Source organism: Carettochelys insculpta, chromosome 7 (genome assembly GCF_033958435.1).
Source record: "Carettochelys insculpta isolate YL-2023 chromosome 7, ASM3395843v1, whole genome shotgun sequence".
Classification (NCBI taxonomy): domain Eukaryota; kingdom Metazoa; phylum Chordata; order Testudines; family Carettochelyidae; genus Carettochelys; species Carettochelys insculpta.
In genome coordinates this window covers 183,939-209,232 of record NC_134143.1, presented here as the reverse complement: position 1 = coordinate 209,232, position 25,294 = coordinate 183,939, and the positions used below count along the sequence as shown (strand labels likewise).

General features: G+C 51.7%; 3 non-coding genes across 3 annotated transcripts; 2 read left to right on the top strand and 1 right to left on the bottom strand.

Moving 5' to 3' along the window:
- Window positions 1-1,686: 1,686 nt before the first annotated feature.
- Window positions 1,687-1,760, bottom strand: TRNAT-UGU (transfer RNA threonine (anticodon UGU)). Its single transcript has one exon. It is a non-coding gene; the product is annotated as a tRNA-Thr (tRNA).
- Window positions 1,761-16,040: 14,280 nt separating this feature from the next.
- On the top strand, window positions 16,041-16,122 carry TRNAS-AGA (transfer RNA serine (anticodon AGA)). Its single transcript has one exon. It is a non-coding gene; the product is annotated as a tRNA-Ser (tRNA).
- A 5,778-nt stretch (window positions 16,123-21,900) lies between these two features.
- On the top strand, window positions 21,901-21,972 carry TRNAH-AUG (transfer RNA histidin (anticodon AUG)). The gene has a single exon. It is a non-coding gene; the product is annotated as a tRNA-His (tRNA).
- Window positions 21,973-25,294: the final 3,322 nt, after the last annotated feature.

Genomic DNA, 25,294 nt, shown 5'->3' with positions numbered 1-25,294 from the left:
AGTAGTTCAGGTGTGTGGGAGGTTTAGGCTTGGGGCTGCAGGGCTGGCGGGGGGTTAAGTTTTGGCAGTTCGGGGTGCACAGGACAGCGGGGGGGGGTTATGTTTCGGTGGTTCAGGTGTGAGGGAGGTTTAGGTTTGGGGCTGCAGGGCTGGTGGGGGGTTGAGTTTTGGCAGTTCAGGGTGCACAGGGCAGCGGGGGGGTTACGTTTTTGTGGTTCAGGTGTGTGGGAGGTTTAGGTTTGGGGCTACAGGGCTGGCAGGGGGGTGAAGTTTTGTCAGTTCGGGGTGCACAGGGCAGGGGGGTTACGTTTTGTTGGTTCAGGTGTGTGGGAGGTGTAGGTTTGGGGCTGCAGGGCTGGTGGGGGGGTTGATTTTTGGCAGTTCAGGGTGCAGGGGGCAGAGTGGGGGTTGTGTTTCAGTGGTTCAGGTGTGTGGGAGGTTTAGGTTTCACTGGTTAATGCACCTTAAACACAACTCAAAATCCCACCCCCTTGGCCCTGGCTCCCCACACCTGGCCTTGTGCAGTCTCAGTTCAAGCCCTTGCATGTCTCTGGATCACCACCCACCGTGCAGCTCTGACTCACCCCCACCACGTTCAGATCCAGCTCAATCCCCTGCATGGCCCTGGCTCAACTTCACCATCTGCAGCTTTAACCCACCCCAAGCTTCACCCTGCTACTCCCCTGCCACGGCCCCAACTAGCAGCCAGGCTTAATCCACCTCAGCTGCCCCCCAACCCCAGGACTTACCTTTCAAAAGGAGCTCCAGGAGCTCAGATGCTCCTGCTGCTTCCCAGGCTGCAGAAGGGGCCTTCTGCCAGGAAAACAGCCGGTTCCCAACTGACGCAAACTTCACGTTATGTGGGGGTGCTGGGAACACAATCCTGGCACAGCTGCAGAGACTGCTGGACTTGCTTAGCCATGTGATTAAGCCAGAAACCAGGTCCCTGCTGTGGGGTCTGTGGTTGTGACCCCATAACCCCTTCCAAAGCACCGATCCATTAAGGACCTTGCTGTCTTGATTCTGTCTGCAAGGCCAGGCTGCCCTGCAGACAGCACTTGGACTATTGACTGTGGCCGCAAGTTTACGCTGCCCTGTGAAACATAAAGGGGGTTCTGAATACACCACCCCTCACAAGACCATAAATATGAAAATACCATTTACTCCTTATAACACGAGAACGAGCATCACTGAATGAAATTAATAGACATCAGTTCAACCAGAACCAAAAAGGAAGCATTTTTCACACAGCTCACAGCCAACCAATGGAACTCCTCACCAGAGGAGGTTGTGAAGGTCGAGATTAGTCCAGCATTCAGTCCAGCATTCAGAAGTCAGAGGAAAGCAGAAGGGAGGAGTCATCCCAGGCTGCAGCCCACCACAACTCCCCTCCTCTGGGAACCTGCAGCAGGGGGCTGCTAATGCTGACAGCTCCATGGGGGGGGCTTGAAAAACACAGTATCAAAGACAGAGAGATCCCTGGCCTGCAGAGCCCCAGGAAGAGCCTCACCCCCCCACCAGAACCCTGCCCCCACTAGTAGAGGAGCCAGGAGCTGTCAGCAGCTCTGCTATGAGTCCGTCAGCATCACGGATATCATTAGAATGTACATGGTGGGTCATATCAAATACACACATGGACCAGTCCTGTCTGCTAACAGTAGCCAACCCCAAAAAGAGATGATAACAAGGCACCACTGGGAGTTGAACCCAGGATCCCCTGCTTACAAGGCAGGTGTTTTGGCCAGCTAAGCCATGGTGCCTGTTCCCAGACGAGTTCTTCTGTCTGCCTCCATTTCACTCCTTGCCACCCCATCTGGGCCTGCTCAGCTCTGCTTGAGTGGAGATCCTGTCAGGCAGAGGAGCCTGTGGAGTTTAACTCCCAAGGGGGGTGACTCTTTGGACAGGTCTTGGCTAGAAAATTCGGTGGTGTCACTCCATGACTCAAGGGTGTAAAAACTGCCCCCCCCCAGTACAATGTAGACCTCGCTCAGTGCACATCTCATCCTGGCAATCAGAGAGCTTTTGTGGTCCACATTGCTTGGGGAAGGGCAGATTTAGAACTCCTAAGGACGAGGTGATTTCCAGCACAGAAACAAGAGCAGCTTCTGTGACAAATGATATGTTTTTCACAGGTCCCTCCCATGGCGTCCCTGGTCAGAGTCCTGCCAGCTGCTCATATTGGGGGTAACAATAAGATAAAGTCTTCCCCTTTTTTCACACACTCTCAGGCATTGCTTTTCTCACAGCTTCACCTCACGCCCGCAAGTTTGGCCCTTGCACTTCAACTCAGCTTTGTCCCTCGTCCCTCTGATGCGAAAGGAAAGAGGCCCAGGGCCAGGCTGACAAGTCAGGGGAAAGCAGGAGGGAGCAGGAGTTGCAGGCTGCAGCCCACCACAACTCCCCTCCTCTGGGAAGCTGGAGCAGGAGGCAACTAATGCTCACAACTCCATGGGGAGGCTTAAAAACACAGAGAACCAAAGGTGGGGAGAGCCCTGGCCAGGACACAGCCACAAACAGCCTCCCCACCCCCCAGGCACCAGTAGCATGTGGGGTGGCTGCTGACACGCAGGGACCAGCATGAAGGAACACAAACAATAATTACTGACCAATAGACTTGAATCTATGATCCCTGGACCTCAGCAGAGGAGCACTGAAGTGTCAGCAGCTCTCTTACGAGTCCCTGTCAGCATCTTGGAAACCAGCAGAATGGGCATTGGGGGTTATATCTCACATCCGTGTGGTGCAATGTCCTGGCAGGTTTCCTGAAAGGGCAGTAGTTGGGCACCACTGGGACAGGAAACCAGGGGTTCCTGTTGAGAAGGGAGGTGTTTTAGCCAGCTAAGCCATGAGGCCTGCCTCAGCCTGAGCTCTGCTGTCTGCCCACACCTGAGTCCTGCCAGCCACACCTGGGCCTGCTTCGCTCTGCTGGAGTTTAGATCCCGTCCGGCAGAGGAGCTGGGGAGGTTTAACTCCCAAGGGGGGTGACTCTTTGCACAGATCCGCGCTAGACAATTGGGTGGTGTCTCTCAGGGGTGTAAAAAACTGTCCCCCACCTCCGGAAGACCTACTGCAGTGCCCAGATTGTCATGGCAACCACAGGGCTTTTATGGTCCACATTGCTTGGGGAAGGCTCTTGGCCAGTGAAGTCCCAGAGGACAGGTGTCCTGGGACTCCTGTACTGGGGAAACTGTGGTCAGCGCTGGAAGCTCCCTAGAAATGGGGAACTGGTCACATCTGAAAGATTAGGTCATCATAGCACATGACCCAGGTTAACCTTTGTTTTAAAGAGAAATCGTTAAGGCCAAGGAGGCCGGGGTCCAGCAGCTTTCGAACCCAAATGGGCTGTTTCTTTGCAGGGAGCAAAATGGAGGGAAATGGAAGAGGGCACTGGAGAAGCTTCGCTCCCGGCCTGACACGGCCTTGGAAAAGAAGGAATAAAGACACCACTTCTGTTGGAGAACGTGGGCATTTATCCCAAAGCCTCTCGCACGCTAAATGAGCCCTCTGCCAACTGAGCTAATTCCCCTGTGTCTGAACATAATTTCTGACTCGCCGATCTTATTCCAGAGGCCACAGCATCCCTGTGGCTGCCCATGGCTACGGCTGAGGGACACAAAGGCTGTGTGTGCACAGCAGAGTTCTGCCTCAGTAAGCGATTCCAGAAGAGGGATTCCAGAGTTGTCGATTCTGATATCGCAGAGCTACACACAACATGGGTTTGGAAATACTGCTCTGCTATTTGGACATTCAGCATCTACAAACAATGGAACCTGTTTTGAAGCCCATTTGTCAAAAGAACTATTTGAACTAGATAGAATCATGATCCCAGGAGATGCCCAGCCAGGGCTCTGCTCTCCCTCTCTCCCTCTCTGTCTCCTTTGACCTCCTGGCCTTAGGCAGGAAAAGTCTCTTCTTGTCCTCAGGTCTGGAGAGGAGCAACTGATGTTTCTGTCACCCTCAGAGAGCAAAAGAGGATTTTCTTCTCTTCAGTTCCATCCCCATATGCCCCAAGAGGGCAAAAAAAAACCCTGTGCCAGCTCACTGTCCTCCTCAGCACTCTGTCGTGTCATGTCTTTCCACATCAGCTCCGTTTGTGCCCTGGACCTATAAATGATCTACACATAGCCAGGCAAGGAGGAGCTCTGAATTCGTGTTATTCACTTATACCAGGACAAGGGTTTGAGCGCTCTACCACTTGAGCTAACTCCTCTGCCTGGGAACAACTCTCTTAACCCACTCACCTTGTTCCTGACCCCATACTGGGACTCTTTCTGCCCCTGAATCTTCTCTTTGTTAAGTCATCCCATCTCCTCCTTGCAACGTGTATGCCCAGAAGAGAATCCCATGGTTGAAGAAACCATAGCTCTCTCTCCGACATGATCTGCACAACCACACATTTATCTCCATGGTTCAATGATCCTGGATCTTTTCCTTCAACAGGGAGAATGGCCGAGAGCACTTGAGGACCTCTGGATGCTTCATCCCGATGGGTCACTTCTTCAAAGACTCTTCCTGGGGTTGCTTTGCTTTGTAACTCTTGGCCTTTACACACGAGTGGCCCTGTTTACTTCTTGTCCCTCTTCAAAAGCTTGGGCACCATCCGGTCACACAATGATCCTGAGGCTAAGTGGCCAGGATGTGGTAAGATACTCTTGTGGTGAAAGGGTCAGATCCCATCTTCTTCCTTACCATCAGTATCCTGCAGTCCCCTGCGGCCACTGGGTGAACCAGGAAGTAAGGCAGAAATGGGGCAAAAGAGGAACTCAAGTAGAAGGAAGTTGCCAATATTCCTCCTGCCTCTCAAGGACACACGCAAAGGCAACAATAGCTGAGAAAAACATTTCCAAGAGTGAGGTGATAGCTTTTGAGCAGTTGCTGAAATAGCTCAGTTGGGAGAGAATTAGATTGAAGTTCTAAAGGTCCTTGGTTCAACCCCAGGCTTCAGCAGAGGTTTTCCTAACATAGGCCCCAGAGCAATTAGTGACTACGTCGGTCCTTGCTGCTGGCAAATGCTCCTGAAAAGGACGTTGTCAGACCTTTCCAGACACCTTGGTGCTTGAAGGCTTTTCATTTCTTCTCTTGCTCTTCCTCAGCAAGGGGAGGGTAAAAAGACCCCATTGTGCCCACTCTCATCCAGTCAACTACACAGAAGTTGCTGAGAGTTCCCGAAAGTCCACTGCTCCACCCGCTGAGCTAGTGAAAGGCAGCTCTTAGGGCCTCTCACCACCACTTTCTCTAGGTTGGCCTATCCATGTGTCATGGCACATGCCACACAGGTGGATGGCATTGCAGGGGAGGCTCAGAGGAAGCCAGCGGAGATTCTGTGGAGCACTGGTTATGCCAAAAGTTTCCAAGCTGAAATCAGCAACAAACACAGGATGTCATTTGTGTCCTGGCATGTGTTCCTGCTTGTATGGCTGGCCTGGAGCCTGGCATTCCCTGCCCCTATGAGTGCCAGCAATCAGACAGCCTGCGGTACCTTTCAATGAGCCAAGGGAACACTTTTGTTCTAAGTGAAACAAAAACCATCCACCAACAGCCTTGGCCAGGGAGCCTGTCCTTCCTCTCTGGCTGCTATGAGCAGAGGCCCAAAAAAAAGGACACAGGCTGAGTGGCTGGCAGGGAGCAATCAAGAGACCTGATGGGAGGCAACTTCAGCATTCACAGATGGTGTGGATGGCAAGTTAAAGGAATGTGGATTGGATAAATGGACAGTAAGATGGATAGAAAGCTGGCTAGAAGATTGGGCCCAGTGGGAAGCGATCAACGGCTTAATGTCGGGATGGCGGTCGGTTTCTAGTGGAGTTCCACTTCGGTTCAGTTCTGGAGCCTGGTCTGTTCAACATATTTATCAATGACCTGAATGAGGGGTTGGATTCCACCCTCAGCAAGTTTGTGGATGACAATGAGCTAGGGGCAGAGGTAGATATGTTGGAGGGTACGGCTACGGTCCAGAGTGACTTCAACAAATTGGAAGACTGGGCTGCAAAAAATCTGATGAGGTTCAATAAGGACAAGTGCAGAGTCCTGCACCGGGGCCGGAAGAATCCCAAGCGTTGTTAAAGGCTGGGGTCTGACTGGTTCAGTAGTAGTTCTGCAGGAAAAGATCTGGGAGCTGAAGTGGATGAGAAACTGGACATGAGTTAACAGTGTGCCACTGTAGCCAAGAAAGCTAACGGAAAATTAGGTCGCATCAAGAGGAGGGTTGCCAGTAGATGCAGAGAAGTGATTATTCCTTTTTATTCAGGTTTGGTGAGGCCGCATCTGGAGTACTGTGTCCAGTTCTGGGCCCCCAGTTATAGGAAGGATGTGGATACACTGGAGAGGGTCCAGAGGCGGCGACCAAAATAATTAGGGGGCTGGAGCATGTGACCTATGAAGAAAGGTTGAGGGAACTGGGACGGTTTAGTCTGCAGAAGAGAAGACTGAAGCAGGACTTGATAACAGCCTTCAGCTTACTGAAGGGAGGCTGCAAAGAGGCTGGAGAGAGGCTGTTCGCAGTGGTCACGGATGGCAGAACACGGAACAATGGACTCAAGTTGCATTTGGGAAGGTGCAGGTTAAACATGAGGAAAAACTTTTTCACTCGGAGGGTGGTGAAGCATTGGAACGGTCTCCCCAGGGAAGTAGTGGAGTCTCCACCTCTGGAGGTGTTTAAGTCTCGTTTTGACAAAACCTGGCGGGGCTGATCTGATGGGTCTGGTCCTGCCTCGGGCAGGGGGCTGGGCTTAATGGCTTTTTTAGGTCTCTTCCATCCCTGTTCTATGGTTCTAGTGCAGCCACCCCCCTTTGTCCTATGGATTGAACAGCTCTGATAATAGACAAACCCCCAAAGGACCATCACTCCTTTGCTTTCACTTAACCCAGCTCTGCCCTCTCCACCTCAGCTGCTGCTCTTCGCATGAAGTCTTTTCCAGGAGCACACACCCAGCTGGCTGCAGTTCTCTCCCAGAGGCCAAGGGAGGAGGGTTGATCTCACATCACAGGAGCTGAAGAGGGAGAGGGCGGGAAAGGGCCTCTGAGAGAAATCCTGAGCACGGACTTTTCTCATGTGACTGGAGAGGTTGAACTGAGGCTGTTTCTTGTGGCCAAAAAGTGGGTGTGTCAGGAGAGGAGTTTGAAGCTGTGTCTCCCGACAGACACCTAAGCACCCAATTGAGGGCAAGGGAGACACTTTGGTCAGGCACTTGTGAACACTTTGCCACATGCATTTGACTTTTACAAACTTAACTCCTTCAACTGTGTGACAGAAGGTTGGAAAGCTTTTTCTTGGGGCCTGGCTAGCTCTATTGGTTGAGAATGAGCTGTTTCCATGCAGTGTCATGGATTCAAAGCCCATAGTGGGCAGTTTTCTTCTTGCATTGATTGTCTCATCCCACACAGCAATCTGCTCACACCTTTCACTGACATGTTGGCCTTTGGTAGCAAATGACTGTTCTTGTCCTCAGCTCTAGCAGAAGCGACTACATTACCAATTGCTATTTCCATCATCTTTGGAATGTAGAAGAGGATTTTCTTCTCTTCACTTCTGTTTCCACCTGCCCAAGGAGAGAAGAAAACCTCTCACCAGCTGACTCTCCCCCTTGGGTGCTCTGTAGCTTCATGCCCTTGTGCATTCGCTCCAGCTGTGCACAGGGGGTATAAATAAGACACACCTATCCAGGTGAGGGTAAGGAAATGTGGAGCTCATATCTCATGTTACTCACTTCCAGAAGGGCAAGAGAGTCAGGGTTCAAACGTGTTCTGGGAAAAGCCTTATTGAGAAGGGGAAGATGATAGTTGTGTTCAATAAACATTGGTCCTGCTTGAGGGCCTGTGGCTGTCTGTGGGGCAGGCATGATGGTAAACCTCTTCACAGTGTGTACCATGGATGATTTTGGGGGGAACTTTTGCACATTCTGGGAACAGGAGCAGAGAAGTCACAGGACCTGCAGCTCATAAGCCATTACCCGTGCACAGGCGTAGAGCTGCGTAGAGCAGCAAAGGCGTAACAAGCCTGCACTGCTGTGTGGAAGGGGAAACTGAGGCAGTCCTACTGAGGAGTTTACCTCAGACTGCAAGAGTCAGAGTCCTGAGTGCTGTCCATTACACAAGAGGAGCAGCTGCTTGTGCTTAATTGACACTTTTCTCCCCCAGCTTAATGTGCTCTGCATTTATGCCTTGTTTCCATCTGCTCCCTCTCCTGAGCTGGCAGGGCTGTGACTGTGCTGCTGGGCCTCCTGTGCACTGGGGATGGAGCCTGGGAACACCGTGTCTGCCTCTCCGAAGTGCTGTGGGTGCAAGCAGTGGCTAGAAGAGAAGCCATTGATGGTCTTGCATTTTGGTTTCCTGTTTTGTTGAAGGAGTCCCTGGGCAGTGGCAGGAAACAATGAGTGGATATGAAAATTGATGGTTGGAAGGTCTGGCTGTGTTTCGTCTCCTTGTGAAAAAGGAAATTGGAGATGCGATTGCACCATTGTTATTGGCAAAGTTTTGAAAAGTTCTTGGTGCCCTTTGCTTGCCCATTCTTCAAAGAGAATCTGGCTGATGCACTGGCTCCTGAGAACACTTCAGAAAAGCACCAAACTGTCAGTGTGCGCTGCAGTGTTGTGGTTACCACTATGGGCTAACCTGTAAGTAGTCACTTGTTGAGGAACAGTGCTCTTTTCTCTTGTTTTTTCTTCTCTGGGGCCAACTCATTTCTGGAAGAATCCTTAAGAGCGCTGCCTTCCTCCTCAATGTGGTTTCTTTCCTTTCATGAAACTTTATCATCTAAAGATGGGGCAGAATAAGAGCCAATAAGAGCTCCCATCTCTTGGGTGCTTGGTTGCCACCTACTTTGCAAATATGAGCACAGAAAAATTCCACCCCTCAGTGCGGCAAACTGGCGGTTTCTTCTCAGCTAATGCCAAAGCACGTCCCAGTATTAGGTCAGGGTGATTGTGTGTAAAAACCAGCTGTGCTGGAGAAGGGCTGCTGGGTGTTGACAGGGACGTGCTGCAGTTGGGTACAGAAAGTTGTCAACCTGACTCATAAAATATTAAAGAAAACTAGGGTAGCATGAGTGTTGCTTTCAGCTCTGTGAGGATGGCTGAGTGGGTGAAAGCACCTGATTCGATATATTGGCTTCACCTTCTATGAGTACTGTGCTTTCTAAAAAGAGGTGTAGGTTCAAATCCCACTAATGACATCAATTTGATTTCTTTGACATCCCCAACTGGCCTCTTTTCAATGTCTCTCCTGACATTGCCCCACCCCTGCTCCAGGTTTCTGTGAGAGCAGTGGCAAGACTGAGGCATAATTCGGACATGAACTTCTTGGGAAAGTGACGGCGAACCTCCTACTCTGGCAGTGCAGCCACACAGTCAAGTGGCTAAGACCCCCCATCTGTACCAAGCTCCTGCTCTCTGCTCTGAGGACTGCACAAATGCCAGGCTTAATCATGCACCAAAGGGGTTGTATCCCCTTGTGTCACCAGCCCCACCTTGCAGTTGAGCCTTGGGTTCGTTATATGGGCTCAGTCTGTGGCCAGAACAAGGCTATGGAAAGGGGATGGAGCCACACGCCTGTCTGTGGTGCCTGCAGCCCCCTGAGGGGGAGAAAGGAAAACAGGCTCAGTCCCTCTCTGCTCACACAGGGGATGGAACTGCTGTGCGGAGTTTCATAACATCAAGGGGCTGAGAAAGAGCCAAAGGATTAACTTGATTCCATCAAACTCCCTTTTACACTTCCCTGTTTCCTTCCCTCCCCTATTGCTCTGCCGCTGGCTTTTAAAGCTGCTCACTGAGCTCAGGTCTTCCTCCTCCTTAGCCACACGGGGGCAGGCTGAGCCTCAGGCTGATCAAAGGCAATCAAGGGAACAATGGATCAAACCCTCCCAGACACACAACCCCACCTGACACCATCACTGACATGACCCCCAATCAGAATCAAACTTCACACAGTCCAGAAAACTCACTTCACTCCCACCAGCCCATAGTACACTCACGGGCACCTCTTCAGCAGCACCATCTCCTGCTCTCCCTCTTACGCTCCCCTGGCTGCAGCCCCCGGTCCAAGACCTCATATAGAGTGGAACCCTGCTGACGGAGGGCATTGGGAGCAACCAGGGCTGGGTTCAACAGCTAGGGCTTCCTTTTCATCCATCTCACGCAGAACCAGCTTGAGCCCAACCCAGTAGGCTGGGAAATTCTCACACCCCCTGAGCACCTCGCACAGGCAATGCTTCCCCACGCGCAAGCACAGAGTCTGAGTGTAGAAAAGGACTTTTAAGAAAAGAGGCAGAAAAGTCAACTAGCAACAGCTTGGGAAATTTATCACACCCAGAGTTCATAACCAATCCCGAAGTAACTGGCCCAGGTCAACTGCCTTGAGCAATGCCCTTGGCCTCTCAGGCTCACCAGTCCAATACAGTCAAGCCACACACCGGACTTTCTCTGCACCTCCGAATTCAAATGCCCCGCTTATGACTTGGTCCAGTCCATGTGGGCACTGACACCTCACACTGATGCATTCCCTCATGTCACCTTTGCTCCCGTCCAGTGTTCTGCTTGCTCCTACCAGCCATGCGCCAGTTGTCCACTTTCTACTTCTCCTTCCAGCTGCCCACTGGTGATGCCACCTGTTTGTCCATGTGGGTCAAGCTTGAAGTAAAAGCCTCTGATTTAAGCTCTTGATATCTATAAAAGCACAGCCTCATAGAAAATCACTAATACCCAACTCTATTTTATAACAGGCAAAAAAAGTTGATCAAACACAACTTTTATTTACATATACGCATATACAGAGCACCAACTTATACACAACACAAAGAACTGCATTATACTTTAACTGAAACCCCACCCGCACACAAAGCTTTAAACCAGGGAGCCCTGTGCAATCCATGTCTTAGGCAGTTACATCGACTGCCCTGTCCTCCACAATGACTTGGGGCATTGGTGAGATTTCACAATTCTTCTGCTGAGTGTTAGTATAAATTGTGATTTTACAACAATGTGTTTACAATTGGAAAAAGCTCATTGCTTCCTTGCTACCCATCAGGCTTTGTTTGCAAGGTATCACACATGCACACCTTTGCATTCTCATGCAAATGATCTCTGGGCGACACATTCCTCCCAGCCTTCAGCAGCATTGAGTTCCCACTGGCACATTCCTGAAGTAAGGAACCTAAATTGTCCTATCCAAAATCAGGCCTAATTGGTCGAGAAAACCCTGAGGGGTACCAGAAATTATCCCCTTTTTGGTGCCTTACAAAAAGAGACTTGCGGAGAAAAATCACCAACTTGAGCAAGTTCCATATTTGTGCTGCAGCCGCAGTTGGTGTTCTGTGTAAGGTGTGGGCTTGTGTGAGTGCTCAGCAGAGATTCCAATGCTTCCCAGCTTGTTAGCAGAGCACGTCCACCGAGGTTTCTTGTGTCTACTCATGGTGTGCATTTGCTCAGACATAAGGTCCAGGGGCAGGGCTGGGGGGGCAACAGAACTGTGAGAGGTCTTTAGGGAAGGGACATGGGGCCATACTCCACATTCCCACCAGGGTTAGGCTGGGATTATGAGGAGGTGGGGGCAAGGGAGGGGTCCAATAAGCTTGGGTTAACTGGGGGCTGCAAGAAAGGAGGGAGGGGTTGGGGGCAGATTGGGTGGGAGCAGGGCAGCAATGTTAGCGTAACCCTTCTATTAATGCCAGATGCCTGCCAGAAAGGCCGGGTTCAACTCTTGTGGGGTTTTCCTGTCAAGGATACAACCAGCTGGCTCGAGCCCCCACCCAGTGGCCTGGAACAATTTCACCCCCGTGCTGGGTGCCTGTAAGGCAGTTCTCCCACCACCTCACTAGCACAGAGTCTGAGATAGAAATGGCTTGTTTAATGACCATAACCTACCCCAGGTTACAGTGACAGATGCAGTGTATCTAAGCAAAGAAGAGACAAACCCCCTTCACCCAGATCCCATCCCCACATGCAGTAGAACCCAGTCTCTTGCTGGGGTCTTGGTCCTTTACCCCACACACGGTTACAGGATGTACCTTCTGCCATGCAGTCCTGAACCCAGAGTCCACAGATATATCACAAGGGCAGTACTAGCTGTTCACTTGTCTGCAGCCTCCCTTTGCTGCCACCAGTCATAGCCTTCTGCTCCTCCTACCAACCATCCTCCATCATGATCCACCCAGCCCCACTGCTTGGAACTGCTCTTAGACAGAACCATGCAATTTCTGCTCTGTGTGGCCTCAGCTGCCACTCTATGATTTTAGGTCCAGGTATCTTTTACATAGGCTTTCACAAACACCTGAGCAGCCAAATCTATTTTTTAACAGGTGCAGAGAATAAGTGTAATCAGGCTTATAACTATAGAGACAAAACAAACACAGGAACATAACAATCAACAAACCTGCCCAACCAACATCCCTTTTTTTTTTTTCTCCCAATGCTTTAAGCCAGGGAGTCCTGTGTAATCAATGTCTTCTACAGCTATGGCGACTGCCCTGTCCCCCACAACAACCCAGAGCATTGGTGAGATCTCACAACTCCCACATTAAGTGTCAGCTTAAATTGTGATTTTACAACTACATGTTTACAATAGACCAAATCTCATGGCTTACTTCCTACCCATTAGGCTTTGCCTGAAAAGGTATCACACATGCACACCTTTGCATTCTCATGCAAATGATCACTGGGAGACACGTCCCTCCCAGCCTTCAGCACCATTGCGTTCCTTCTGCCACATTCCCTACATTAGGGACTGTGGGCGGATGTGTGGGGAGAGCTGTGGGACACTGTGGAGGACATGTTGGGCAGGGGCTGTAGAAGTGGCTGGTGAGAGAGTGGGCGGCTGGGCCAGCTGGGTGGTCACAGGCTGTGTGAGGGTGTCCAGACAGCCTTTTATCCATTTGGGCTCCATCTGACCTGGTGGTATCCCAGGTGGCTCCCAGGAGGCTGTTCAGCTCCTGGAGGTGGGGCAGATGGTGGCAGCATCATGGGCTTGGTAGTCGACTTGCCACAGTTCCTTCATTTTGCTCCATCGTTGGTCTGCTTTGCGGGTGGGGTGTCCCTTGGAGCTCAGGCTAGTCAAGAGGTAGCTGAAAACTGCAGCATCCTGGCACCAGCTTGTCATGTGGAGCAGTAACTCCTCATCGCCTCAGAGCACCAGAATTCCTTGGCCTTGGCCTCACTCCTGGCTGGGTTTCTGAAACCTCTCAGATGGGTTGAAGGGGAGGGTCTGGGGGATTCAAGGCTCCAGGTCATTGGCCATGGATTGCCACAGGATTGCTCTGGGGAGCCATAGAGTGCACTGGATGGTATCCTGGTGGGAGCTTGTGCTGTCTGTGGTGCTAGCACCCTCTCAGCTTCAACCCACGGGGTTTCTGGGTCCCTGCATCTTTTAATGTAGCTGAACACACTGACCATAGAGCCCTGCTTGTGCTGGCAGAGGCATCTCCGCGTGACAGTCAGCCAGCACCATGGAGGACCCCCTCTTTCAGAAGAGCGACGCACAGCTCATCTCCATTCATTCTCTTTCAAAAGAGCCTTTCAGGGAAGGGGCTCTTCCTGGAAGGGGAAGGGAGGAGGGATTTTTAAAGGAGCACCGTGTTCTGTCCAAATTCCTCTTCAATTTGCCCCATTGAAGCCCTATTGAAAGACTGTGTTCTGTGTGTAGATGCTCCACAGCATCCCTCAGAAGAGCCCCTCCTTTCAAAAACTATTGCAAAAGCACATGCTAGTCTATGTCTACACATCAGCAGGTTTTTAAGGCAAAGTTGGGGCTCATTTGAAAAATCCCACAGGGCAGCTCCACACAAAATACTTTCCTCCCATGTTAAATGAGAAGTACACAGCACTTTCCCTGGCAGCCGTCTCCCTCTCCCAGATGAGGAAGAGCACCTCTGCCAAAAGAGTCTTCCAGAAATAAGGCTGTGGCCACACCTGGCCAAAACTTCAAAATGGCCATGCTAATGGCCAGATCCAAGAATACTAATGAGTAACCCCCCATATAGCTGTGCAGAGCCACACACGTTTGAAAGCCACACTTTACGCGTGCTACAGCCAGAAGCGTGCGAATGCTAACGAGGTGCTAACCATTCAGTTCAGTGCCTCATTAGTATTCTTTGATTTGGCCATTTGCATGACAATTTCAAAGTTTTGGCCAAGTGTGGCCACAGCCAGAATGTGGGTAGATGCCTCAGGGGCCCTTTTTCTGAAACCGTTGTCCTCATGGTGCTGGATTTTTCAGTCCCTGGCCCTTTCCTTCCTCAGAGTGGGGATTGTGCGGCCACTCTCCAGAGGAAGACCGGATCAGTTATTTTGAGCCCCCTTTTTTGTGGCTCTGATTAGCATGGACGTGGCCCTCTGCAGTCGCTCAGAGATGAACCAACGCAGTGCTGGCCTCCATTAACCTCTTCCTCCATAGCAGCACTCCTAGTGGGGTGAGGTACAAGGGTTTTAGTTGGAGGGAGGTACAAGGGCCCCAGTGGAAGGGAAGTACAATGGCCCCAGTGGGGGAGAAGGAGGTACAATGGCCCTGGGGGGTGGGTAGACGTGCAATGGCTCCAGCATGGGAAGGAGGTAAGTTGTCCCCAGAGTGATGAGCTATAATGATCCCAGTGGGGGGAGGCACAAAGGCCCCAGCAGGGATGGAGATACAGTGGCCCAAGAGGCAGGGGGAGGGAGAGGTACTATGGTCCCTGTGGGGGAGGGAGGTACAATGTCCCCAGCAGGGGAGGGGTGGAACAGTGTCCCCAGCATGGTGAGCTACAATGGTCCCAGTGCGGGGGAGGTACACTGGCCCCTGTGGGTGAAGGGGAAGGTTCAATAGCTCCAGGGAGGGAAAGGAGAGGTCCAATGGACCCAGCTGGGGGAGGGGGAGGTACAATGGTCCCGGGGGAGGACAATACCCACCCTCTGTGCCCCTAGTGTGTTGTTCTCAGACACCCCCGTTGGGCCGCTCTGTCCCTGAGTGTGGGGCTGCCCAGCGCCCTGCTGCGATGGCCAGACAGGATTGGGCTCTCCCCCAGCCAGGTCAGAGCAGGTCTGAGAGAGGAGAGAGAAAGTGAACAAGGAAAATGATTGACTTGTTCCCATCATATCAGAACTGGGGGCCACCAAATGACATGAATGAGCAGGAGGCGTAAAACAACTAACAGGAAGCTCTGCACCTGGCACACAGCCGCCCCGCGGCTCTCCCTGCTGGGGGAGACTGGGACGGCCAGGGCTACAGCAGGGATAAAAAAGCTCGATCAGTTCATGGAGGTTCGGTCCAGGCTGGGAAGGAATGTTGTCCCTCGGCTCTGTCTGTCAGGGGCTGGGCATGGATGGCAGGAGAGAGATCGTGACCTGTCCACTTCACTCCCTCTGGGGCACCAGGTATAGACCACTGTTGGCAGACAGGATACTGGGCTGGCTGGACCTTTGGTCTGACCCAGTACGGCCGTTCTTAGGTTCTTATCCATGTGGGGCTCCCCTCACCCCACGCACTGCCAGCCGGAGGCTGCAGGCACTGCTGGGGAGCCAGTCGGAGTCAGACCCATGCCAGGAACCAACCACCGCCTGCCTCTGTCCACGGCACTGCCCAGGGTGTGGTCACTGACAGCCACTGCTGTGTCTGGTCGGGGAGCAAAATGAAATGAAATGAAAATGTTCTTCTATTTGCACCTTGTTGCAACAATATTTTCTGAATTAGAAAGCTGTGATTATTCCAATTTTACATTGAACTTTCACCGGGCAGAAGGATCCTCCTCCCCCACCATCTGCTGCCCCAGGGCCACAGTTCCCTCGAATGTTCCCTGGGGACGTAGAATACATTTTGCTCTGTGCACCAAGGCCTGGGCAGATCTGCACCTCCAAGAGAAACACCGGCTGCTGCCTGTGGGGCTCTGCTAATTAGCCAGGCAGCACCTGCATCTCTCCTGAGCAGCCGCCCAAGCACACAGCTTCCAGGGACACTGCCAGGGCCAGGGCTGAGGAAAGGGGAGGGCAGCAAACCACCACAGCTGTCTGGCAGTGTTCCTGACCAGCCTCGGCCCACCGAGCATTCACCAGGGTCTCTGGCCTGGGGGCAGAGATAGTCTCACAGCTGTGATGGTTGAGCAGTTAAGGCGTTGGACTAGAAATCAAGTAGGGTTTCCCTGTGCAGGTTCAATTCCTGCTCACAGCGAGGGCTGTGTTTTAGCCACATCCTGGAACCAGGACAATACAGCAGCACAGGCCCTGAGACACTGCCCAGGGGCTGTCTGTGACCAGTGTGTGGAAGAGGTCAGAGGAGTCTGTGCCTGGGGGAAATGCTGACCCTGGGGTGTGGTCACTGCTCTGGCTGATGCTGGTCCCAGCCTGTCTCCTATGTCAGCCCAACAGTGCGAAACTCACCTGTGTTATGCCCTGGCAAGGAGTGGGCAGCCCTGGTTCAGCTGCAGCCAGTGATAGGGCAGCTGCCTGTAAGGGAAGGGCCTGTTCCCAAGGCTGGCTCAGGGGCTCTGGTCTCTCCCAGCTCCTGAGCTGTGCAGTACACAGCTGGGAAAGGGACAGACACTTGCCCTAGGGGGAATGAATGTCACAATCTCCTCTCTGCCCCAACAGCAATAGACTGATCTGCAGAACCAGACACAAGGCCTGGGGCAGGTCTCCATGTGCCTGTGCCTAACCTTGGGCAAACTCTGGCTTGTTTTGTACTTGTCTCCAGCTGGGGCAGAGCCTCTTCAGGACACATCTCCTGCCCCACAGCTGAAATGAGCCCCACAGTTATGAGACCTCACTGAGGGATTGGCTGATTTTCTCCCACCTTGTGATGCTGGCTGCAGACCACATGCTGTTTTGGGGTGTCCTTTGTGAGGGGTTGGTGGTGGGGAGCAGCCTGGCTCAGAGACGTTATGAAGATTCTCAGGCCACATACAGTCATGGTCCTCCCCTCCTCTTACACTGCCCTCTGTGGCTTTTGAGCCTTCCCCTTGAGGTGTCAGTACCAGCTGCCCCACCTCCAGGTGCCCAGAGGAGGACAGGTGAGCTGGGCTCCAGCCTGGGACTTCTCATCTCCCCTTCTGTTTCCTGAATTTTTAGCCTGGTTTTGATGCTCCTTCCTTTAAGCGCCATGTGTGCAATAGGAATAGCCTGGCAGCTCCAGGACCAGTTGTGAGGGCATCAGGAGAAGCCATGAGAAACACAACCTCAGACCACATCTATCTCTACACACACTGGTGAGTTCTGGGGCCCCAACCTTTTGCACTCAGGTTGACGAGCCAGCCCAACCCGAGACCTGGCTCCAGTGGGCCTCATTCATGCAGCAGGGGGGAAAAGACCTCACTCAGGTACCCCTGGGGACAAACTAGCCCAGCCCTTGGAGAAGACGAGATTTACTGTAGAGCACCACCAGGTCCCACTGAGATTGGAACTATGGCAAATACCAGACACCAACCTCTAGGGTCGGGGGAGCTTCTCTCCTGTCTCAGGGCTCCTTCTCGATGGCGTGTTGCTGACTCACAGTGAGGCACCAGAGATGGAGATGACACAACAGAGACAAAGGGGAGTGGAGGATGGTTGTACCCTCTAGGTACAGAATGTGCTGAAAACAAGGGTTGTGAAGTCTCCCAGCAGCCACCTCACAGCAGGGGTCCTGACCAAGAGACAGCTGCCCCATGGAGAAGACTCCCCATAGCAGGAGCTGCATCCCTGAGTAGCAGCATGCCAAGGGCTGAGGCAGCTGCCCCACAGAAGATCTCCCTGGCAGCAGAGTGACTGACAGAAAAAACAGCCCAAACACAAAAGAAGAAACAACTGCAGGAGCAACACTGACAGAGTGGGCAGAACTGAGGTCCCTCAAGTGTGTTTGCCGACTGCTTCAAGAACCTGCCCCACTGCCTTTCCCAAGATCCCCTTTCTCTCCCTGGATTTTACCTCACAATGCTTCCATGGAGGGAGCCCTGCGCAATCCATATCTTACACAGCAGAGATGACTGTCCTGTACCCTCACAACAACTTCAAGCATTGATGAGACTCCTCAGTTCTTACACTGGGTGATAGCCTAAATTGTGACTTTACAACAACATGTTTACTGTAGACAAAGGCTCATTGCTTTGCCAGTTCCGATCAGGCTTTGTTTCCAAGGCATTACATAAGCACACCTTTGCATTTTCATGCAGACGCTCTCTAAAGGACACATTCCACAAACCCTTCAGCAATACGGAGCTCCTGCTGGCACATTCCTTACATCTAAAAATAATACTCAAAGTGGTCATATGAGAACCAAAACTAAAACCTTTTCTGTTCAATATATTCATGAACGGTTTAGATATTGGCAAAGAAAGTACGCTTATTAAGTTTGCAGATGATACCAAGCTGGGGGAGGAGTTGCAACTGCTGTGGAGGACAGGGTCAAAGTTCAAAATGATCTGGAGAAATTGGAGAAATGGTCTGAGGCAAACAGGATGAAGTTTAATCAGGACAAATGCAAAGTGCTCCACTTGGGAAGGAACAATCCGCTTCACACATACAGAATGGGCAGAGACTGTCTAGGAATGACTACAGCAGAAAGGGGTCTAGGGGCTCTAGTGGACCACAAGTTAAGTATGAGTCAACAGTGTGATGCTCTTGCAAAACAAGCAAGTATGAATCTGGGATGCGTTAACAGGTGTATTGTGAACAAGACACAAGAAGTCATTCTTCCGCTCTCCTCTGTGCTGGTTAGGCCTCAGCTGGAGTATTGTGTCCAGATCTGGACACCGCAGTTCAAGAAATATGTGGAGAAATTGGAGGAGGACCAGAAAAGAGCAACCAGAATGATCAAGGATCTAGAGAACATGAGCGATGAAGGACGGCTGAAAGAATTGGGCTTGTTTAGTTTAGAAAAGAGAAGATTGAGGGGGACGTGAGAGTGGTTTTAAGTTATGTAAAAGGGTGTCATGAGGAGCAGGGAGAAAACTTGTTCTTTTTGCCCTCTGAGGAGAGAACCAGAAGCAATGGGCTTAAACTGCAGCAAGGGAGGTTTACGTTGGACATTAGGAAAAAATTCCGAAGGGTCAGGGTGGTCAGACACTGGAAGAAATTGCCTGGGGAGGTTGTGGAATCTCCATCTCTGGAGATATTTAAGATCAGGTTGGATAAATCTCTATCAGGGATGGTCTAGACAGTACTTGGTGCTGCCATGAGGGCAGGGGACTGGGCTCGATGGTCTCTCGAGGTCCCTTCCAGTCCTAGTGTTCTATGATTCTGTGATTCTATGAAAAAAGCAGTTCAGTTGTACTTTAAAGATTCACAAAATAATTTATGAGGTGATGAGCTTTTGTGTCCCATGGAAGCTCAGCACCTAATCAATTATTGTGTCAGTCTTTGAAGTGCTCCTGGACTGCTTTTTGGCTTTGATAGTACACAGACTAGCCCGGCTTTCTCTCTGTTCCTATTCAATAGGAGCAGCAACTGTCACTTCCCCTCTGTACCCAGATCTCAGCCGAGGGACAGGTTTGCTGGGCTGATGTGCATTGCCATAACTGTGACCTGACCAGCCCAGGGCTCAGCATGATCCCCTGCCCCCTCCCCCCGCAGCTACTGCTGTGTCGCCAAATCTCAGCCTCTGCACCAGAGCGCAGGGGACAGAGCAGAAGCTGGGGGATGGGAGCTGTTTGTGATGGGCCAAGCAGGGGGAGGCGGCAGGTGCACCTGTGACAACTTCCCTGCTGCTGGGCTGAAGCGGCCGGTTCCTGGCTGGCAGGTGCCCCAGTGGGGTGCACAGGATCCCCCAGGGGCACTGCAGGCGGCCTGGCTTCATAGCACTTCCCCCTTCCCCAGAGAGGAGCCACTGCTGGCCCAGCACCTGAGCCCCACCAGCACACGCCCCCCCAGCATCCCTTCCTATGGTTCTCCCACAGGTTGTGGGGAGCAGCTCAGTGCAGGGCCAAAAAGGGGGCACAGCACAAAAACTGTCATCACCCCTGTTCTGGGGCAGCCGCCACAGCTGGGAGACCCCGGCTCCTCTGCTCTGTGGGGCAGAGTCAGTGATGCTCCTTTGCATACCCACAATGCATTGCGTGGTGTGTCCAGAGTCCCTCATCCACGAGCTGCCTTTGCTCCTGGAGCCTCTGGTTCTGGTGCTGAAATTCGGCTGGAAGCACCTCTGGGCAATGGGCTGCACAAAGGGGAGGCTTTGCGGGTTGTCCGTATGGACACTGTGAGGTGAGAAGAACTTGCTTGTTCCCTGCCAGCTCCTTCACAGGGTTGCTGTCTGCTTTAGTTTCTTTTTTGTTTTGGTGTCTTGTTCCCTTCCCCTGCCCTTTTTTTTTTTTTCTGTAAGAGGTTTTTGTGTGCTGAAGTGGGTAAAAGTTTTTACTTTGTTTTTAGTGTTATTTTTTTGGTTCTATCTGCACTAGCCCCAAGCTTTTAAGGACTATGCAAAAGAGCAGATAGGAATAAGGGAACTTTGAAGTAGGGGGGGTACTTTGGAAAAAGAGCCGTGTTGGGATGAGCTGCCAGGGGTGTCAATTTTTAAGTGCTGCAGCTGCCCTCATGCTAAAGTTGGGAATGTGGCAGAAGGAAGGCAATGCTGCTGAAGGCTGGGAGGAATGTGTCTCCCAGAGATCATGTGCATGAGAATGCAAAGGTGTGCATGTGTGATACCTTTCCAGGCAAAGCCTAATGGGTAGCAAGGAAGCCATGAGATTTGGTCTATTGTAAACATGTTGTTGTAAAATCACAATTTAAGCTGACACTTAATGCAGGAGATGTGAGCTCTCACCAACGCTCTGGGTTGTTGTGGTGGACAGGGCAGTCGCCATAGCTGCATAAGACATTGATTACACAGGGCTCCCTGGTTTACCCCATAGTGGAAAAAAAAAAAGTAGAGCACTTGTTGAGTCAGCTTGTTAAGTCCTATGCTCCTGCCTGTGTCTTGGCTGTATAATTTGAAGTCTGGTTTGAGTAATTCTTCTCTATTGTAGAAAAGTAGAGCTGGATACTAAGATGTTTGTAAAATGGAATTTGCAAAATACCAGAGACTGAAACTACACTGTGGTAGCAGAGGTTATGCAGAGTTGAAATCACAGGGTCTTGCCTCAGGGTCATCCCAAACAGTTGGGTGGGGAGTGACTGTGGCAGCTGGTGGGAGCAGTGGTAGACAACTGGGGGTGCCCAGCAGGCAAAGCAGCGGGGAGAGAGGTGGGGGGCTGGTGGCAGCAACGGGAGACTGCAGACAAGTGGACAGCTAGTACTGCCCTGGTGATGTATGTGTGGGCTCTGGGTTTGGGACTGCACCGCAGAAGGTTCACCCTGTAACTGTGTGTGCGGTAAAGGGCCAAGAGCCCCAGCAAGAGACTGGGTTCTACTGCATGTGGGGATGGGATCTGGGTGAAGGGGGTTTGTCTCTTCTTTGCTTAGATACACTGCATCTGTCACTGTAACCTTGGGGTAGGTTATGGTCATTAAACAAGCCGTTTCTATCTCAGACTCTGCGCTTGCGAGCGGGGGGAGAGAACCGACTTACAGGCACCCAGCACGGGGGTGAAATTGTCCCAGGCCCCTGGGTGGGGGCTCGAGCTGGTTGGTTGTATCCTTGACAGGAAAACCCCACAAGAGTTGAACCCGGCCCTGGCAGGCATCTGGCATTAACAGAAGGGTTACACTAATGAGGAGCTGAATATGTATTTCAGCGCTTCATTAGTAAACTTCAAATTGGCCTTTTACACGGCCATTTCGAAGTTTGGGGCTAGTGTAGACATGGCCCACTTGTGTCAAGGGCCAAAAGGAAAAGCCCCTTTTACCAGCACAATTTGGATGAGCATCAGGCTCTTTATCTGGCAGTGCCGGGCTCAAGCCCTTCTGTGGGCAGCTGGCTGTTGATTTGCCTTGTGCCCCAGGAGCCCAGAGAGTCCTGCCTGCAGCTGGAGCAGTGGCCCAGGTCCCAGAGTGTGGGGTGATGCCCTAGAAAGGAAAGCTCACAGGATTGCTTTCCCCGCTGGCCATGATTGTACAGTGGTTAGTACTCTGCACTATGGCTGCAGAAACCTTGGTTCAAATCCAAGTCATGGCAGTGATAGCCCAGCTCAGGGCTGGTACTGCTCTTAGTTTCCCCAAAAGGGCGGTGAAGCACTGCTATGCGTTACCTGAAGAGGTGGTGAAATCTCCATCCCTGGAGGTTTTTAAGCCCTGGCTTGACGAAGCCCTGGCTGGGATGATTTAGTTGGGGTTGCTCCTGCTTTGGGGAGGAGGCTGGACTCAATGATCTCCTGAGGTCCCTTCCAGCCCCAGGATTCTGTGGTTCTAAGCCCATAGCCACAGGAATGGGCCTGGAAAACACAGGGTCTGGCTGGTGGAAGCTTTGTGGGGCCAGGTGCTGAGAAAGCCCCGGGCAGAGCGAGGGAGTCCTGGGAGACACAGGATCTCCAGAGAAGCAGTGACAGAGTCCATGCTGCCAGCTGAGGGTGAGAGGTATCCAGAGGGCAATGCCAGCCAGCCCCAAAGGGTGAGCGGCAGGTGGGGAGGGCTGGAGCTGGCAGCTGGGGCTGGAGCCATTGTTCAGGGCTCTGCTTCCCTCAGTCTGAGTTCAATGTCAGAGGCACCTCCTGGGGCTGCCTTACTGAGGCACAGCCCTAAAGCTCTCTGAGGTGTTTCCCTCTCCTGTCCTGCGTGACAGTGAGTGGGGTGCCTGGTGCCTGTGGGAGCCAGGTCTTTGGCCCAGCCAGATGGAAGGGTTCAGGCAGGTCATTCAGTTCTTTTCTCAGAGCTCTGCTTGTAAAAAGGTGACCCCAGAGGGGAGGAGCAGGAACCTGGGAAAGATGCAGCTCCCTCTGACCTTCCTGGTGCCGTGTGGCTTGTGTTTCCTCTGTCCCAGCCACAAACTGCCCAGCATATAGCCTGGAAGCCTCAGGGTTATGTGCACAGGAATGGCCAAACAGATCTGCTGAGCCTTCAGCTGTACCCAAAGTTTGCATTACCCCTGGTTCAGCCAGGGGATGCATCCAGGGCTACTTCTAACACTTGACTCTTCCTTTCGGTAGGGGTGTGGTGATGAGCGAGGCTGGAAGATGCTACTGAGCTGCTGCCATGAATATGCAGTGCGTCATTAGCATAATGGTGGACATGGAATTTGAAAAGTGCCACTTTCACATCATGCACCGCTGTGTAGACGGGGGCCTATCAAAAGGACCCCCCCCCACCCCCGTCTTCAAAAGCACCATCTTCCGCTTTGGTTTTAGGAAGGGGCTGGTGCAGGCACAGCTAAAGTGATGTGTCAGGGCCTGCCCGCACTGCACAGAGTTGTGAGTGGAGCATTTGAAGTGGGTAGGGAGAAAGTTTGGGTGTGTGGATTGCCTGTTTACAGTGTAGGACTGCTGCACCTGAGAGGCAAAGGGTGCTGCTCCATCTACTTGAGCTGGGACATTTAATTAACGGTTGGTTATGAACTGTGGGTGTGGTATTTTCACCAGCTTACGCCGTATGACTTTTCTGACTCTTTAATTAAAAGTTTTTTTCTACACTCAGATGCTGTGTTTGCGAGTGGGGGAAGCACCCGGGGGGGGGTGTGACTTTCCCAGGCTACTGGGTTGGGGCTCGAGTTGGTTCTATGTGAGATTGATGAAAAGGGACCCCTAGATAATGAACCCGGCTCTTATTGCTGCCGACTCTTTATGACCAAAGGGTAACATTACAAAACTGTAGCCTCTTTTATCAGACTGAGCTCCTTCGTGAGCGCCTCAGAAATCAAAAGTGTGACTATGCACCAATCTGTTTCATGGAGTACTGGAACAGGAAGGGTGAGACCTGAGCTGCCACCACCACTGCACCTGGGGCAAACCTGGAGCTACCACACGGGGCCCAATTCTGTGCATCCCACCTGCATTGACTCCCCCAACACCAAGCAAAACTGTAGCAGCTTAGATGAAACATTTTGAATAATTTATTCCCACACAAAGATCAGTTGTGTGTGTTTAGCGGTGGTATTGATACAGGCGTCCAAAACTGTTACAAAAGAAAGAAAAGGCAACTTCTCATCTAATTCCTAAATCTTCTCATGCTGAGCTAGATGGGAAAGTTTCCCTTCCCATAACTTCTAGTAGTTTGTGCTTATTGGGATGCTTTTCCAGTTAGGCCAAATCAAAGCTGTCTTTGTCTTGCCAACATTGCTGTTGCCTTCAGTGAAGGTGCAGGAGGACAGAAGAAATGATGATGTCATTGTCCCTTATTTTACACTTTCCTCCAGGTGCCAGAAAGATCCATGGTGTGTCCCAGAGCCAGGCAGCTATTGGTGTCCAGCCCAGCGAGCAGCTGCCTTTCGTGGGAATTGTGAGCCTGTTTCCTACAGCTCCCTGGCTGGCCAATGGCTGGGGATGGTGAGTTAATATCTGGTGGGTGTGGGTCACTCCTTTGTTGCTACTGCAGAGTTAGTCCATGAGGCATTTCTCAGATTCACAACAAAGAAAAAACAAATCCAAAGGAAGAGCAAAATTTTGTCCTCCAAGGTAAGAAATGTACATTTGTGAAAGAGAATTTTATCCCTCGTTATTCCTAAGTTTCGTACCTCTGTTGCCCGATAGGTAATGCCATAGCTGCTTATCCTTGCAAGTGTGGGTTCAGATCCTGTCTGGGGTAAGCCCACTCCCCTTACTGGGAGTCACATGGTAAGTGGGGAGAAGGGGTTTTGAAAACGAGACCGGGTCTTTTCAAGCGGGGCCTGGAATGTCATTTGTTTCACCACTGGCGTTTTTGAAGTTCATGAGGCTGCCAGTATGTTAATGAGGTGCTGCATATTCCTATCACTGCCTCATTAGCATCTTCTCAACTGCAAAATTATCATAAGCCCTTGAAAAGGAGGGCAGAGTGTGCCCACAGCCTGCTTGTATCAGATAGAAGTGGGGAAGGAGGACGGGGCTGCCTGAGAAAAGCAGATCCTGACAATAGGCCACAGTGGGAAAGGAAGAGACTCAAATCTGTGGGCACTCAGGAGTGTGAGACTCCTGCTACCACCTGTCCTGAGCCTGAGGGAGACTGATGGAGTGAGCTCTCTCCCACAGGTAGCACAAGCACTCGCCTTCTCCTGCCATGGGCTTTGCTGTACCACTGCATGGAAGCAACAGATGCTCTCTTTTGAGTCATTGATCTTCGGGCCCCTGCAGGACAAACCCGGCTTCCCCAGCTCCTTTCCCTTCCCCCGTCCAGAATGGTTTCACAAATGGTGTCTAATTAAACTTTCTCTCTCCAGATGCACCTCACTGCTGCCCCCCCACTGACCTGGCTTCTCCCACCCACAGAGCTACCGCTGCTAGGGGAGGCAAATGTGCTTGTAGGACAGCTCTGTCCCATCTGCCTGGAGCCTCATCAGTGATGACAAAGGAGGGGAGAACCTCCTGGAGGAC